We start from the raw sequence: 16,006 nt of genomic DNA, 5'->3' as shown, positions 1-16,006 counted from the left end.
TTTTCTTTATATACATAGATATACCTTCATAACCATAAACACTGTGTGTGTGTGTGTGTGAGTGAAAGAGAGATAATGCATTCAATGAATTACAAGCTTTCACAATAGCTCTTACAGTCGAATTACCCAGTGTGCAAACAGTTGGTTTAAATGCTTATTCTGGGAGTCTAAACCTGTTCTCCCCTTAGGGAGATTGTCACACTGTCCCCTGCAGGCTGAAGTCCTGAAGCATGAGATTTATTACAATCAGGCTTAATTCAGAAATTATATCTTATGTCAGAAATAACTTTAATTTCAACAGTTTGCAGCTCTTAAACCTGCTAAAAGACAAAGGGCTGCTGCCCTCAAATTGTCTGCTAATTCAGGAGACAGTCTGCTGTCCAACGGTATTTTTTTTCAGCCCATTCTTTGGGGATCTTGTGTAGAGAGTCAGAGAGTTGAAAATTTCATTATAATGCCATTTCTTCCCCTTCTGTTCCCCAGTGCACCACTATGTGCTAAATGCTGATTTACTGTTGTAGATTCAAATTTACACTACACTGCTATTGAAGAAATTTTACATTTTATTTTACTTCAATCTTAAAGCAGTTCTGAGCTTTCCTGGACATTTGACTACAGTGTGATGCTTAGAGCAATGGCAAAAGTGTGTCTTTGCACATTGCTGCTTCTGTATGAGTTCCCATTCTCCTATTATGCCTTAACTGTGCTTGTCATAGGTGAGGGTAAGAATGCAGATAGGTCATCTTGGGGCAGGTTGTCTCTCTAGGATCATGCCCAGAGGGCCTCATCCATCTGTCCCTGCTTCTGTGGATGTGGCAAATTCCACTTCCGTGGTACTAATCCACAATCCTCATGATGAAGTCTCCACCAGTTCAGGTGGAATGGAGAGCCTTAGGGATGTGGGAAATGGCTCACTTAAAACGTCACACACACATATGCCACTTTACCCTGAAAAGCAATGAAGAATCAACAGCAAACTTAATTCAGACTACAGCTGTACTTTGTATTTAGTTTTGCATGCAATTCTTCCATGCCTTAGATCCACCCTCCTTGAGTTGTGCTGCTAGTGAGAAGAGGTATTTTGGAGGCACATTGTGAATGCATGGACAGATCTGAGAGATCTGCAAGCCATAGGGGCTGAATTCTGTTCTGCAAGGAATGGCCAACCCCATTCTTCAGCCCCTACAGAACAATCAGGTGGCAGTTTGTAAGGGGAACCTCACAGAAATTCCAGTCCCTCATGTGGGTTTCCCATGTTTGGGAATGATCTGGGTCCCTTGTTCTTAAAGTCTGACAATACTATAATGATAATGCTTAATGCAGAGCCTGGAAATGCCTCTTAGATGAGTCCTGACTGCCTGAATCTGAAGACACAATTCTATTTAAAGGCCTTTAGCTATGTGAGTACCAGTCAGCTCCAAATAGTTCTCTGCCATCTGGGGATATTGCTAGATTCACTTGGCATATAAAAGTTTCAGTCATTAGTGAATCATGTGTAGGTCACATCATCTAAGCCAGCACAAAGAGGGAGACGTCTTCATGTAATGATGTTGTTTGGGAATGGTGGCTAAGAGTAGCTAAAGGCTAAGTCTGAACTCTGCCAAATAAAAGATGAAAAGCTCTGTAGCAGCCAAACTCCATAAACTCATAGAGGCCCTGCTGCCAGAACTGCAGATATCAGAGACTGATGATCTGAGCCCTTGGCTATCAACTTAGAGTCACGGAGGATATTTCACACAAAAAGAAAGGTAAAATGAATTGTTCCTTGTGGAAATATTGTGCTTAATAGTTCAAATCAGGCACACTGTTTTGAGTCTCCAATAATAAACAATGGGCCAAATTCATTCATAATGTAACTTCACTGACAGCAATCTAGTTGGATTGAAGTGATGTGGCTCAATATTTCTTGCCACTTCATTCTAAGGGTAGCAATGTTAAGAGCTTATTTTATATAGACTGTGACCTTTTTCTGGAAATGATTTTTTTTTAAATAAGAAAACTTATAGCCATTTTAAAAAATGTTTTTTTCAACTGCTCTGTCTAGAAGATGAATGTTAATATTATTCTGATTCTGAAATGCTAATAATTTCTGAACAGCTGACATGAATGGCTGATATATCAACATATGGAAATATCCAGTGACAGGAAGGACAGTTTTGTGGTTATGATGCAGCAGTCAGATTCGGAAGAACTGGATACAAATCCTGTGTGACCTTGGGAGACTCACAATCTCTAAATGCCACCATGAGGACGATGACACTACCCTACTTCATGGTTTGTTTTGGGAAGATACATTTATTAATGTCTGTGTGATGCCTACACACTAAGTTACAGGGGCAGTGTAAGAGGCCAGGACAGAGATTCAGTCTATTGATGACAAATAATCACAACAAACCATAACAGCTTGCACTTGTATAGTGTCTTTCATTATAGGATCTAAAAGCTTCAATAATAATTAATTCTCATAATACCCTCAAGATTACTAAACACACACTACATATAAGTTAACCAAGGCTGGGACAGGTTGTGACTTGATTAAAGCAATCAATCAGGGGCAGAATCAGGAGCAAAACCCAGAAGACCCTTGCCTAGATACTAGATAATCTCTCTTTAAGGACCAGCTCTGCTCTCAATTACACCACAATTTGGGCCCAGGAGCCTAGTTAAGACAAGTGCTCTGACATCATGTAAAGCCACATACGATGCCATAAAGCTGTAATGGATAACATTATTTAATTTAGGTTTTATGATGTCTTAATTTTAAAGATTTGCTCTATTATTTTATGGAGATTCTGAATTAATCCAAACTTTAGTGGCTATGCATAATTATTTTTTTCTATCACCTTATATAGCTGAGTGCACCAGAGAAAAGTAAAGGTAATTAGCTGTTTTCTTATATCAACTGGTCATTGAAGATACATAGGAAAGCTATGCCAGAATGAAGTTATAGTAGTTTTTTTTAAAAGATACAAATATTTTCTGGGAGTAGGAGGTAACTTGGCAATAAATTAGAGAAGAAAATAATTTATTAAAATATAATTAGATTTTTCAGGAAAACTCAGTATTTTAAAGAGCGTATAAAAAATCGAGAGTTGCTGAAGTCTCTTTAGACTCAAGTGACAATAAATCAGCATATTAATAACTACCTCCAAATTGCTGATCCTTGCCTTTCACTTTCAATCTTTTTGACCCTTACCTTCTCTCAATACTAGCAGTCAAAAATGATACTGAGAGATTCACATTCTCAATTGTGAAAGCAAAGGGGCAGAGGTTGCTTTCCTCTATGATAAGGCATGGTAATTGTCCTCTGCTGGGAAGGTTAAACAAGTAATAGACTTTGATGCCTAAGGTTTGTACAGCCTCATTATCTTCATCAAGGGCACCAAAAATTACTTATAAAAAGTTGCCATACTGTCCCATCTTAAGTATAATTGAGGCAAAGTAAATATATAAAACTTCTCTTTAGGTGTGTTATGACTGCTAGCATCTCCAGGAGATGAAAAATATGCTATGCTACAGGAACTATGCTCCAGCATTTACAATTGCATAATCGAAAGACATGCAGCAATATTTATTATTGTATGACAAAAAGTCACAATTAATGATATTAACACTGAAGTGGTTTTCAAATAGAGACAGATTTTAAAATAGGCATTCTATGTTCCAAAGCTCTTGTAGTCTAACTTCCTGATCCTACAAACATGTACATATACGCTTAATTTTAAGTATGCGATTAGTCCACTGAGCTACATGTGACCATTCACACGCTTAATTTTAAGCATGTATCTAAGTGTGCGTGGGATCAGGGCCTATATTAGACATAGAACATGGAGCTCAGAGAAGCTGATGATAAAGGTAAGGTGTGGGCAAAGGAAAATAAGGTAGTAAAATAAATAATAATGCAAATCATATTATATAGCATGCCTATCTAATAAGTGATAATATTTTAAAGAGAAACAAATGGCACAGGAGAGGAGGAGTACATAGCACAAGAGAAAGCTGCATGAAAAATGTGGGCTTTTAACAGAGACTTGAAGAAGGAGACAGGGAGACTTGGAGCACAAGAAGAGTGATGTCATTCCATGCATAGGGAGCAGAACAGAAAAAACCTGGAGACAAGAAGTGAAAGGGAACAAACAAGGGGGCCCATCCATAGGAGATAGCTTAGAAATTGGCCATGGAGGAGTGAGAGGCAAAAGAAAAGGAATAGAGTGTCAAGGCTGATGTTATTTGCAGAGTGGAGAAAACAACAGGAAAAGTCAGCATGGCTGCATCCTGAATCCAATTATAAGGTAATTTATGGAAATATGTAACTCATTTTTGCACATTGCAAACATATTTCCTAGTTATTGATGTCCTCTAAGGTAAAAAAAAAACACTTCCAAATGCAGATCAAACATGCTGAATAAAGCTAGATCAAGACATTTTAAATTGATACTCGAGGCAATGGGAAGCAAGTAAAAGATTAAAAGAAGAATGGGATGATATAGTCTAACAATTTAGGATGTGGACTCTGCTCCCTTTCTATGCGTTAGGCACCTTTCTGTTTATACATCATGGAAAGAGAACTGGTCAGGAGGAGTTCTATGGTGGAAAGACAAAGACTGTCTGGGAATCCATAAGGGCAGAAGGAAGTTCCAGAAGGGTAGGGAAGTGTCCATCCAAGTATAATTTTTAGATGGTATTAGTTAGACCACCCAATAAATTATATGTGGATGAACACTTCCCTACCCTTCTGTAACTTCCTTCCCCCTTTACAGACTCCCAGACAGTTTTTATTTATCCAGTGTAAATAATGTTTAAATACCACCCTTTAAGACCAAATCTTCAGCTAACTTAAAACCATTCCTGAAATTTGTACATATCAGTGCTGAACATGCAGATACTAAGCTGGCATGCACAGACTCAGTTGCCTTACAGTTCTCTACCTGTGGGACAAGGTGAGTGAAGTAATGGGAGCATGCAAAAGGCACTCTCAGTATTTTGGGAATGCAAAATGAAAGGTCACTTCTGAAAAATTGGCCCCAGTAAACTCCATTTGTACCTAGAAATCAGATTTTGTCCAAGTGCTTTGATTTAAGCAGAATCTACTGGAATTCACACAATCGTAGTAGATAACTCATTTTCATTCAATGCTTCATACTTTCAAAAGCCACTGTCAGTGCATGTCATACCACAAATACATGACTTTTTCTTTAATTTTATTTGAATTGTCATCAAAATCATGAGTTGATTTATTTGATCTTCCAAAGCCTTGTTTTCAGCACTTCAGTCACAGGCAACAATGATTTGTGCTACATGCTGACTTATATATATGCAACTTTCGAGCAGAACAGCATGAGCCGCTAAAATAAATTAAACAATAAACCAGTAATTGCTTGTTAGGGCACTTTAATTATGGTATCATAATTACCATATGTGAAGCAGGAAGCCTGCAGGAACCCAATTATAGGTTAGCTTATGGAAATAAGCAAGTCATTTTGGCACGTTGCAAACATACTCCCTAGTTAAGTTATTGGTGTCCTTTAAAGGAAAAGGATTTTCAAATTCAAACACATCTTAGATGCCTTTGATAAACACAATTGATCAAATTTCTCCCTAGTGCAACTCCAGTAAGGTTGATTAATACAAATATTTGTCTTCAATGGTGCTAAATTAGGATGTATTTGGCCCATGTATGCTTTCCATTAGGTCAGAGATACATTTTTGCCATAATCCTCAGTTCTGTCATTAAGCTTCTAAATACAATGTTCACATGAAGCAACTTCTGCTATGTCAACACTCCACTTTTTATGAGTGGGACAAAGGACAGTTGTGGTCCATTTGTAGCCTCATGAATTGAGGAAATATAAATTAAATATAAATTTCACCCAACAGTAATTTATGATTCTGTACTACATAGCATTTATAAAGGGATATGAACATGTGAACAAAGACTGCTAATATTAAGACACTGCCAAACAAAGGGTAACAAATTATCACTTTGATTCCCATTTCCCCAGCTACATCACTGGCTAGTAGGCCCTGTTTGAACTACTGTCCAGGAGTCAAGTAAATCCCTCATATGAATTATAGATCAACCTGATTTCTTTCAGACTCACTAAGATCTCATAATACAGTACTATAAATTTGAATATTGTCTCTCACCAAAGTATAAATATACAAACACTCCCATCTCATGTATTTTTAAAATAAATACCACAGAAAAGACAGGCTGTTTTATATTTGAACTTCTACTTAAAACTAAAGTTAGATGCTCCCAATCTACATTTTGAAGTAAAGCTCAAAGCAGTCCAGATGATTTTAAATTACTGTTGAATGAAGTGCTAAAAGAGAAATGAAGCATTTTCTTTTGAACTCTGGCTAGTCATTCTCATCACTGACACTGAATAGGACTGAATTGGAAACAGGGATGAGTTCAACATTCTGGAGCAAGTTCTATGTTGTCATAATTTAATGTACCTCTATCGACTTCAATATAAAACACAGTGACTGATACAGAAAAGGTAAACCAGGCACTCCCATATTTCTTCTCTCTTAACATTAGAACAAGACGATGGTCAATTAAACTAACAGGAAATGAAGTTAAAATTGATAAAAGAAAGTATTTTTTATAAAAGATACTCACTGCTATAAGATATCAGTGGCCAAGAACACAGTAAGACTCCAAAAGGATCATACATTTATATGAATAATAAGAGTATCTACATTACAGTAACATTAGACAGAATATTAGCCCTTTGCTTCAGGGCATATACCAACCACTAACTGTGGTTAATAATAAAATTAGAAATTTCCCTTATGCCCAGATTATTCCATGAAAGCGCTCCTTGCCCCTTCCATCTGGTAATGGGCCAGTGTCAAGAGACAGGATACCAAACTACAGCAACTAATGGGTTTGATTTAGTACGTTCCTGTGTTTTATTTACACATACAACTAAAATGTGTGCCATAATCTAAATTTGTGGCATTTGGAAACTATATTCTTTAAATCACAATTATCTCTAGTTAACTGTGAGTTTCAGAAATTCCTTCTATAAACTTTTATATGGTGGAATCAAGAGTTTTATGTATTTAACATACAGAGATGCTGAACAAATCTTCAGAGGAACATCACTGTTTTATATGGCTACTGCAAAAGCATATATTTTTCATATGTTGGGCTCAATCGGGGGCTCAAAAGCAGACTGCACTCTGAAGCTCCATTGTGTCAGAGTTACACAAGTAGAGGCTTGCAGGATTAGGTCCACTGGCCCCAATTCAGGAAAGCAGCAAATGGAAATAAAAAAGCAATATATAGCCAATAGAAGAGAAGAGGAAATGGCAATCAATATAGATTAGACGTTATGAAGTGTAGAAAATTGATTAGGAAACCTAAAGACAATAGAGAAAAGTCCATGGCTGGCAGGGCTAAGAACAACAAGGAGATTGTAAAATGTTTTAGGAACAAAAGAAATCATGGCAATAAAACAGAGCCTTACTAGATGGAGATTGTAAAACTATTAATGATGCAGGGGAAAAAGCAGAAGTGTTCGGTAAATATTTCTGTTGTATTTGGAAAGAAGGATGATGTATTTACATCACATGAGGATGAACAAGTACTTTCCAGTCCACTAGAAGCTAAGGAGAATGTTAAACATAATCTACTAGGGATAAACTTTTTAAAGTCTCCAAACCTGAATAACTCATACCCTAGACTACCAACACAATTGACTGAGGAGATCTCTGGCCCACTGGTATTAATTTTTAATAAATCTTGGAATAGTGAGAAAATTCCAGAAGGCTGTAAGAATGTTAATATATTCAAAAAGGCCAAGTGAGATGACACAGATATAAACAAGTTAGCCTGACATCAATCCCAGACAAAATAATGGAAAACCTGATATGAGATTCAATTGCTAAAGAATTAAAGGAGAGAAATAATGCCAGCCAACATGGTTTTACTGAAAAATAGGTCTTGTCAAATAAACCGGATTTCATTCTTTGATGAAATTACAAGCTAGGTTGATAGAGGTAATTACATAGATGTTATATTCCTAAACTCTTGTAAGGCTTTTGACTTAGTACCAAATAACATTCAGATTACAAAATTAGCACTATACAATGTCAAGAAAGCATATATTAAATTGATTAAGAAATGGCTAACTGACAGATCTCAAAATACAGTTGTCAATAGGGAATCATCATTCAGTGGGGCTGTTTATAATGGAGTTCCACAGGGACTAGTACTAGGCCTTGTTCAACATTTTCATCAATCACTGCTCATCAAATGTGCAGGTAACACCAATCTCCCCTCTGTTTTTTCCACCAAATGCATCCGATGAAGTGAGCTGTAGCTCACGAAAGCTTATGCTCTAATAAATTTGTTAGTCTCTAAGGGGCCACAAGTACTCCTTTTTTTTTTGCAAGATTGGTAGAGTAGTAAATTTCAGTGAGGTCAGGGAAGTTGTAAAGAGAGATCTGGACAGCTTGGTAACTTGGGCCTGTTCAAACAAAATGTGTTTTAATTCAACCAAGTGCAGAGCTTTTTATCAAGGAACAAGGAATACAGGCCATACCTGCAGAATGGGGGACTGTATCCTGGAAAGCAGTGACTTAGAATTTAGGAATTAGAGATCATAGTTGACAAGCAATTCAGAGAGATGAGGCAATGGCAATAAGGGCTAATGCGATCCTTGAATGCATAAGCTGGAGAGCAGTCAGTAGCAGTATGGGGGTGATTTTACCTCTGTATACAGCATCCATGAGACCAATACTGGCATACTGCATACAGTTCTGTTGTCCGCAGTTTTAAAAGGGTGTTGAAAAATAGTAGAGGGTACAGAAAAGACCCACAGATATGATTCAAGGGCTGGAGAAAATGTCTTACAGAGAGACATTTAAAGAGCTCAGCCTGTTAAATTTATCAAAAGGCAGATTGAAAGGTGACTTGATTACAGTGGACAAATACTTTCACGGGAAGAAAATACTGGGTACTAAAGGGCTCTTTAATATAGAGAAGAAAGGCTTAACAAGAACCAATGGCTGGCAACTGAAGCCAGATAAATTCAAATGAGAAATAAATGAGACTTTAAAAAAAATAGTGAAGGTGATTAACCTTTGGAACAAACTACTAAGGTAAGTGGTAGATTCTCCATCTCTTGATGTCTTCAGCTCATCAGGATGCCTTTCTAGAAGATGTGCTTTAGTTAAAACACAAGTGATGCTTTAGTCAAATACAAGTTATTGGATTCAACACAGGGATAACTGGGGGAATTTCTATAAATCTGTGAAAAATTAGAGCCAGCGCATAATGAGAATTGAACTATTTTTAACATGACTGCTTACTTTATTATTGTTCGGAAAAATCTATATTCCATGTTTGATAATTATTCTCATTATCTCTCAATGTAGCAGTAACTAGGTAACAAATGAGCTGTGAAAACAGAATTTATAGATAATTTGGCTTTTTTTTAATTGAAAATAACTTTAAAGATCCACAATATTGACCATTTCTAAGAATAGATTCATAAATCATCATGATGATCTCATTTATTTTCCATACAGAACTGCTTCCTTTTCTAGGTGTATCTTCTCCAGATTACCCAGATGGTAACATTTATTCTATTCCATTAGTTTAATGTGGGGGTACACAGTATTCTCAGGGTGCCATGCAACCTGCAGTCATGGAAGGCTTATTTGTAGACCACCATTATAGAAAGGCAAGGTGTCTAAGGTCCCAATCTGGCAAAGATTTACATATGTGTTTAATTTTACTACTACTACTATTAGTCCCCCTGAACTCGATAGAACCACTCATGACAGAAAAGTTAAGCACATGTGTAAGTTTCTGCAGAATCATGACCTAGAGTAAGAAATTACAATACAATGATAGAAGACAAGGAACAAATAGTGTTGGGATGGAGATTAGTGATGGAAAACAATTTAGAAATACTGAAGCAGGTTTTAAACTGACTGACATCACCAGTGTTTCCTACCCATTTTTAGATGTCACCGGCATCAATTGACTGAAGAAATAAAGGGTGATTTCTTGATGCACAGGTAGAACAGCTATCCCAGGTACAGAGGGCAACATAAAAAATGCACACTTATCACACGTTTAGACTCTTCATACTTTTAAGATTCTGAGGGCTACAGCCACAAAAAGATTTAGATACCTAACTGCCACTTTAGGCATCTAAGTCCAACATTCAGGTCCTCAAAACCCTGCTCAGCTGCCATCTAACCCTGTAGGCACCTAAAGTTCCCATAGCACCTAAATTTCAGCTAGTAAAGCCCCATGGTGCCTAAATTTCTGCCATGGGGCATGCACACAGCTGCCTACATTCCAATACCCAGATGTCCAGTTAACACCTTAGCCCTAGTGGGATCCTCAAACTATCTTGCCTTTGGGCCTGATCCAGTAGTTCTGCTCACCAGATTTGGGCCTCACACAAAATGCCACAGAAGGTGGTGGCAGTTGTACTCCTTTCCTCCCTATAGCTTTTAGCCCAGTGGTAAAAGCACTCACACAGGAGCTAGGAGACCTGTGTTCAAATCCTTCCTCCTCCTGATGTGGACCAAGAACTTGAACCCAGTTCTCTCTCCTTTCGAGTGCCCTGAGCTATTCTGGGATAGGTTGCTCTCAATCTCACCCATTAGGGAAAACAATACATTGTGTATAAATAATGTAATAGTCATTCAAATGGAGATATGAATTTGGGTAAGTGCTTGAGCCACTGGGGTTTGAAGTCATTTTCTCTCTCTCAATTACTGTATTTTATAAAAGTGGAAGAGCTTCATCAAGAGACTGAGACACCCACCACAGAATACTCTTCTGGGTTACACAATCTATGGATGCTGTCTCATTCCCTCGCCCCACTTTTATTCTAGCTTTATGGTAGGTTTTGAATTTTGTATTTATTTTCACTGTATATTAAAAGGAAAAATTAATGAAAATATGTAAGATGCTTAATGTTAGAAATCATAGTGCAGTCTTCTCAGAAAATGAATCTTTCTTTTTTCCTTTTTCTGTGATCTACCTTTGACGAAGAGCATTCAAATGACTAGCAGAACCAACCAGCATGTTAAATACCTATTTAGAACAGATTTTTTATTGCAATACTTGAACATAAACAAAGACAGGCTGTCTCACACACGCACACATGCATATGAGATTAAGAGGATTCAATATATCAAGTTACATGAGAGGCAAAAAATAAAACACACTCACTGAATCAAATTAGAAAATCAATTTGCACAATACTTTTGAAGGGACTGATCCTGGTCTGACTGAGGACAGTGGGAGTTTTGCCACTGATTTAGGTGAGTAAAGAAACTGGCCTAAAAATATTACAGGCCTAATCCAGCTTCCATTAAAGTCAGTGGGAAGAGTCCCATTAATTTCCATGTTAATTGAATTGGAGGTTGATGAATGGCACCTTTCTCATAAATAGACCTAATTAAACAACTTGGTAATGGATGTTTGGCAGCGGGTGAGAAGTACATAGCCCATCAAAGGAAGGGTTGGGGGTTGCAGCCCTACCATTGGATTTACACTAACCTGGAGCCTCTGTGCGCTGTTCTGGTCTCCTGTCAGGACAAACTGTTTATTCCCTAACTAGCCTTTACAACAGCTTGGTATAGCTAGGATGCAGGAAAGTTTTGATCACAGCCCCCCACACTGGCCACAGGAGGGAGGGAGAGACAGCATATGAATTGTTATACTAGCTCTACAAGCTCCTGAGGATTCTCTTGTACTAAGGAGGTCCTTGTGATTTTTATTATGCTGGTTCTTGTACAGTTAAGGACGAGGACACTTATATCAATCACTTCGACAGCTACTTGAAATATTCACAAAAAATCCTCAAACCACATGAAAATTTTATTATATACCCTGAACATAGAGTCCTATAAAAGTTTTGCTAAGGTCAAAACTCTTGAGTGAACCGCAGGCTAATTTCCGGCTTTGCCTCAAAATTATCTACTATAATAAAGTTACCAGGTCTGATACAAGGGCTGGGCCAAATCTGAATGGTGCTGCACATGTCGCAATGTCACTCATTCAGATTTGGCCTGGCCACCCCCGTCATGACAGAGGGGCCGCTGGGCTAAATTTGAGTGGCATGAGGGATGGAACACTGAAGTGTTGCCTAAGGCAGCAGATGGTCTTGAGCAGCCCCTGAGGAGGAGGAAAACAGGGGGAAGGAATTATGAGATTGATCAAAGGAAAAGATAATCTCATAGGGAGGGAGGTATAAAAGTGAAAGGAGAGAGGAGGAGAATAGTCCACAATAGTCAGAGAGCCTAGGGAGCTGTGGGGTTACAACGTTGGAAGGGCGGGATGAGGATGAACCAAAAAAATCAACTGACAACGCAAGAAATGAGGAAAAAATATGTATCCTGAAGCCAAGTTTAAAAATTAAGTGAATATGATGATGTCAAGAGGTTCCACAGGATTGATCCTTGGAGATCCTTTGGGTGGAGTAAAGGGCAATACATAAGGAAAGCCCTTGACTTGCTCCCTGTGTCCTCGGTTGCTGCTGGTTGTTTTGTGCAAGAAGCTCTGAGAATAAATACTTAGGGTACTTTCCCCCTGGGTCTGGAGAAAGCAGTGAAAGGCCCTGATTTCCCCCTGCATGCTTGGCTGTAGTTGAATGTTCTCTTCAGGTAGAAATCTGAAATAATTCTCACTGAACCAACAGAATTACATCAGCACATAAATCAGAGAACCAGACCCCAAATGTTTTCACTACGAGACCAGTGTTTCCTAACTGTCTTCGCTTCAATGATGAGACAGAGTGGCAGACTCCAAAATGAGCACATCTGGATTGACTGAGTACTCAAGTGGGTATAATAGATGCCTTTGAACTTGATGGGCAGTAAATAGCGTACTTGAGCCTTTGTAAAGATCACTGAATACCAGCAAGTTTCCTTTCACTGTTATTAATCATAGCCTGCAGTCCCAAAAATAGACTGGGTGTCTCATAAAAACCAATAAAGATACAGTCCCTACCCTGAAGAGTTTACAATTTAATTCTGACAGGACACAATAAACAAGGGAGCAAGACAGTCAAAAAAGGGCACAGAGAAACAGAAAGGAAGGACAATGGTGACAATACTATGATCACATAGTTATTCTCACACCTTGATGCTTCTGTTGGAGATGGACTGAATGGAGGAGTGAACACCCTTTTTATGGTGCAGAACCAAACCATATGGAGCACCCTGCCTGGCAGCATTCATTTGGGACAGGGGCCAAGTGGACAGGGGAGAGGCAGTCAGATAGTCCCTTGCTGAATGTATCTTCTCATTATCAAAAGAGCATGAATCCATGCACAGCAGTGTGATGCTTTGGGGTTCAAGCCCGACCAGTAAGGGTTTGTGTCACTGCCTACCCTGTAGCCCTGAATGTCTCTGTGCTGTGTAGCCATGATTCAGAGCCCTGACACCAGCAACATGCTCACAGCACAATAGCCTCACACTGGCTTCCACCCAGCCTGGGTTACTCATTGCAGAATGACCCCAACATACTCCCAGTCCCAAATTTCCCCCAAACTGTCTGTCCTGTAGTGCCTAGCCCTCTCACTCAACACTTACAGAAATTAAGTTAGCTACTCCCTTAAAGAGAAAGTAGCCAGCAAAGCACTGAATTGGTTTATTGTAAAAGTAAAACCAGTTTATTAAACAAAAAGTCACAGGTTTAAATTATACCAAGTATAAGAAATATAAAAAGGGTTACAAACAAACAAAAGTAAAAATGCTCTTCTAAGACTAAAACCTGATTTAACAAACTACTGCCTCTATTTGAAAGAAGTGTTTCTCACCAAGATTCTTTTCCTGCACGGCTAACCAGACTCTCTGGCTGGGACCCTTCAGAGACCTCAAAGTGTTCGATTATTTTGTCTCCTCAGGTGAAGAATGCCAAAAAATTTTTTTTCTCCTTATATCTTCTCAAAGTTCATTGACCTTCCTTCAAGAGGCAGGAAGGCTTCCTGGAGATGCAATCTCCATCCCCCATTATGATTTAAGGGGTCACTTTTCCCCACTTGCTCCCCTGATGCTTTTGTTTACCTTGCACATAAATGTGTGTTTCTTTGCCTTTGGTCACACTTTGCTTCATTTACACTCGAGACAGATTCAAGCAGGCAGAACCACATTGCTTTCTCTGGAACAGACACGACTTAGGCATTGCTTGCCAAACACATGTTAAAAACATATTTCCACTTCATATATATAAAGTCATTTGTGGGTTTACCATTCATACATCACACACAGATATTAATTATCTGTGAATTATTACTTTTCCAGTGATGTATTACATGCCATCATGACAACAGTTTGCCAACTGACACTGGGAACTCTTAGGGTCACAGGTACTTCTAATCATTAGATTGAAGTCTCAGTGGAGTTGGTACATGGTTGCTTGTTGCCTGTGGAGGTGTATTCTTTCCATTTTCTCCTAATCTTCACATTTACTTGTCATCTGGTCCAGATACCTGGTACTGGTATACCAGTGAACTGGTCTGAAACTGATTAAACTCATCCTGCATCATCTAAGGCTAATTCTGCTCCAAGTTCCATTGTTTCTACCAGTTGACTAGAAAAAGAGTTACTCTGGATTTTCACTGCTGTAACTGAGAGCAGAATTTGTCCCATTAGGGTTTTGTTGTTGTTGTTGTTGTTGTTGTAAACCAGTCAAGTTTCTCCCAAATTCTGACAACTCTTTACAGCACTGGGACTTGTCATCTTTACCTTTGCATAATAAAGAATGTTTAAATGCTTTGCCATCTGAAACTTCCAGTCTAAAACTTATAAACAACTAAGTCTGTTCTGACTGCCTGTAATAAAAATGCACATTCAAATAATTTATAACATCTAAATTAAATACCTTTCTCAGTCATTCCAGAATATTGTCCACTTTATGTGAGCCGAAACAGAGATATTGTTACTTGGGACTGGAAGGTCACATTGTACTTTGAAACATATTTTAAAAAAAAGAGAGAGAGATTGTGAAAAGGTTCTCAGGCAGAACTTGAGAAATCAAAAGTGTTATGCCTTTCAGCAGACTTGCCCAATGGGAAACTTAACTACACAGCTTTGAATTCCATTAAGAACAAAGTCTGACTGTGATGTGCTGGAGATCCAAAAATAAAATAAAAAAATGTTTTACACATCTTCTTGAACATTCTTAGGTATTGTGGGGGGAAAATGCTTTACAGAAACTGTTCCTCGGGGCACAATAGCTTTGTTAAGCACAAAAAATCACCAACAAGAATGGACTAAAAATAATGATGCTGAAGGATGAATTTTTAAATATTTTATTTTAAACTCTGATCCCCACTAAGAATAGGAACGAGTATTTTTCCTGGATCATGTAAAGTATTCACTCTTAATCCAACAGAGGAGTTGAAATAGGTTTCTCTTCCAGACAGAGATGAGAACACTATTATTTTTATTGTTCTATTATGTTTATTGCTAAGGTCATCACTAACGGCACATTCATTTTTACTGTTATTAGAAGGCTGTACTATCTCAATGGACTATTTCAGGGGTTGGCAACCTATGGCATGTGTGCCAAACACGGCACACGAGCCAATTTTTAATGGCACGCTGCTGTCTGCCGGACCCATTAAAATGTATTATTGGCACACAAAACCTTAAATTAAAGTGAATAAACGAAGACTCGGCACACCACTTCTGAAAGGTTGCCGACCCCTGGACTATTTTCTTTTCCTTTTAGTTGAGTTAAGATGGGAATGAGGGAGTGGAGAAAAGACTGAAAAAATGTAAAGGGTAGTATACTTCCTATAATGTGTTACTGTTCTTCCTACTTCCTATGCTTTGTTTTACCAATAAGAAAGAACATCTCAATTAGTAACTATAACGAGGAGTCCTTGTGGCACCTTAGAGACTAACAAATTTATTTGGGCCAAGCTTTTGTGGGTTAGAACCCACTTCATCAGATGCATGGAGTGAAAATACAGGAGGAGGTATAAATACATGAAAGGATGGGGGTTGCTTTACC

General features: G+C 38.2%; 1 protein-coding gene across 1 annotated transcript in view; it reads right to left on the bottom strand.

The window, feature by feature from the left end:
* The window catches only part of THSD7B (thrombospondin type 1 domain containing 7B), a 516,892-nt gene that overhangs the window by 164,078 nt on the left and 336,808 nt on the right, over window positions 1–16,006 (bottom strand). The gene's annotated exons all lie outside the window — the stretch shown is intronic.

The sequence above is a fragment of the Dermochelys coriacea genome, chromosome 11, assembly GCF_009764565.3.
Source record: "Dermochelys coriacea isolate rDerCor1 chromosome 11, rDerCor1.pri.v4, whole genome shotgun sequence".
NCBI classification, from domain to species: Eukaryota; Metazoa; Chordata; order Testudines; family Dermochelyidae; genus Dermochelys; species Dermochelys coriacea.
Note: the sequence above shows the minus strand (reverse complement) of the source record. Positions and strands in the feature narration are given on the sequence as shown.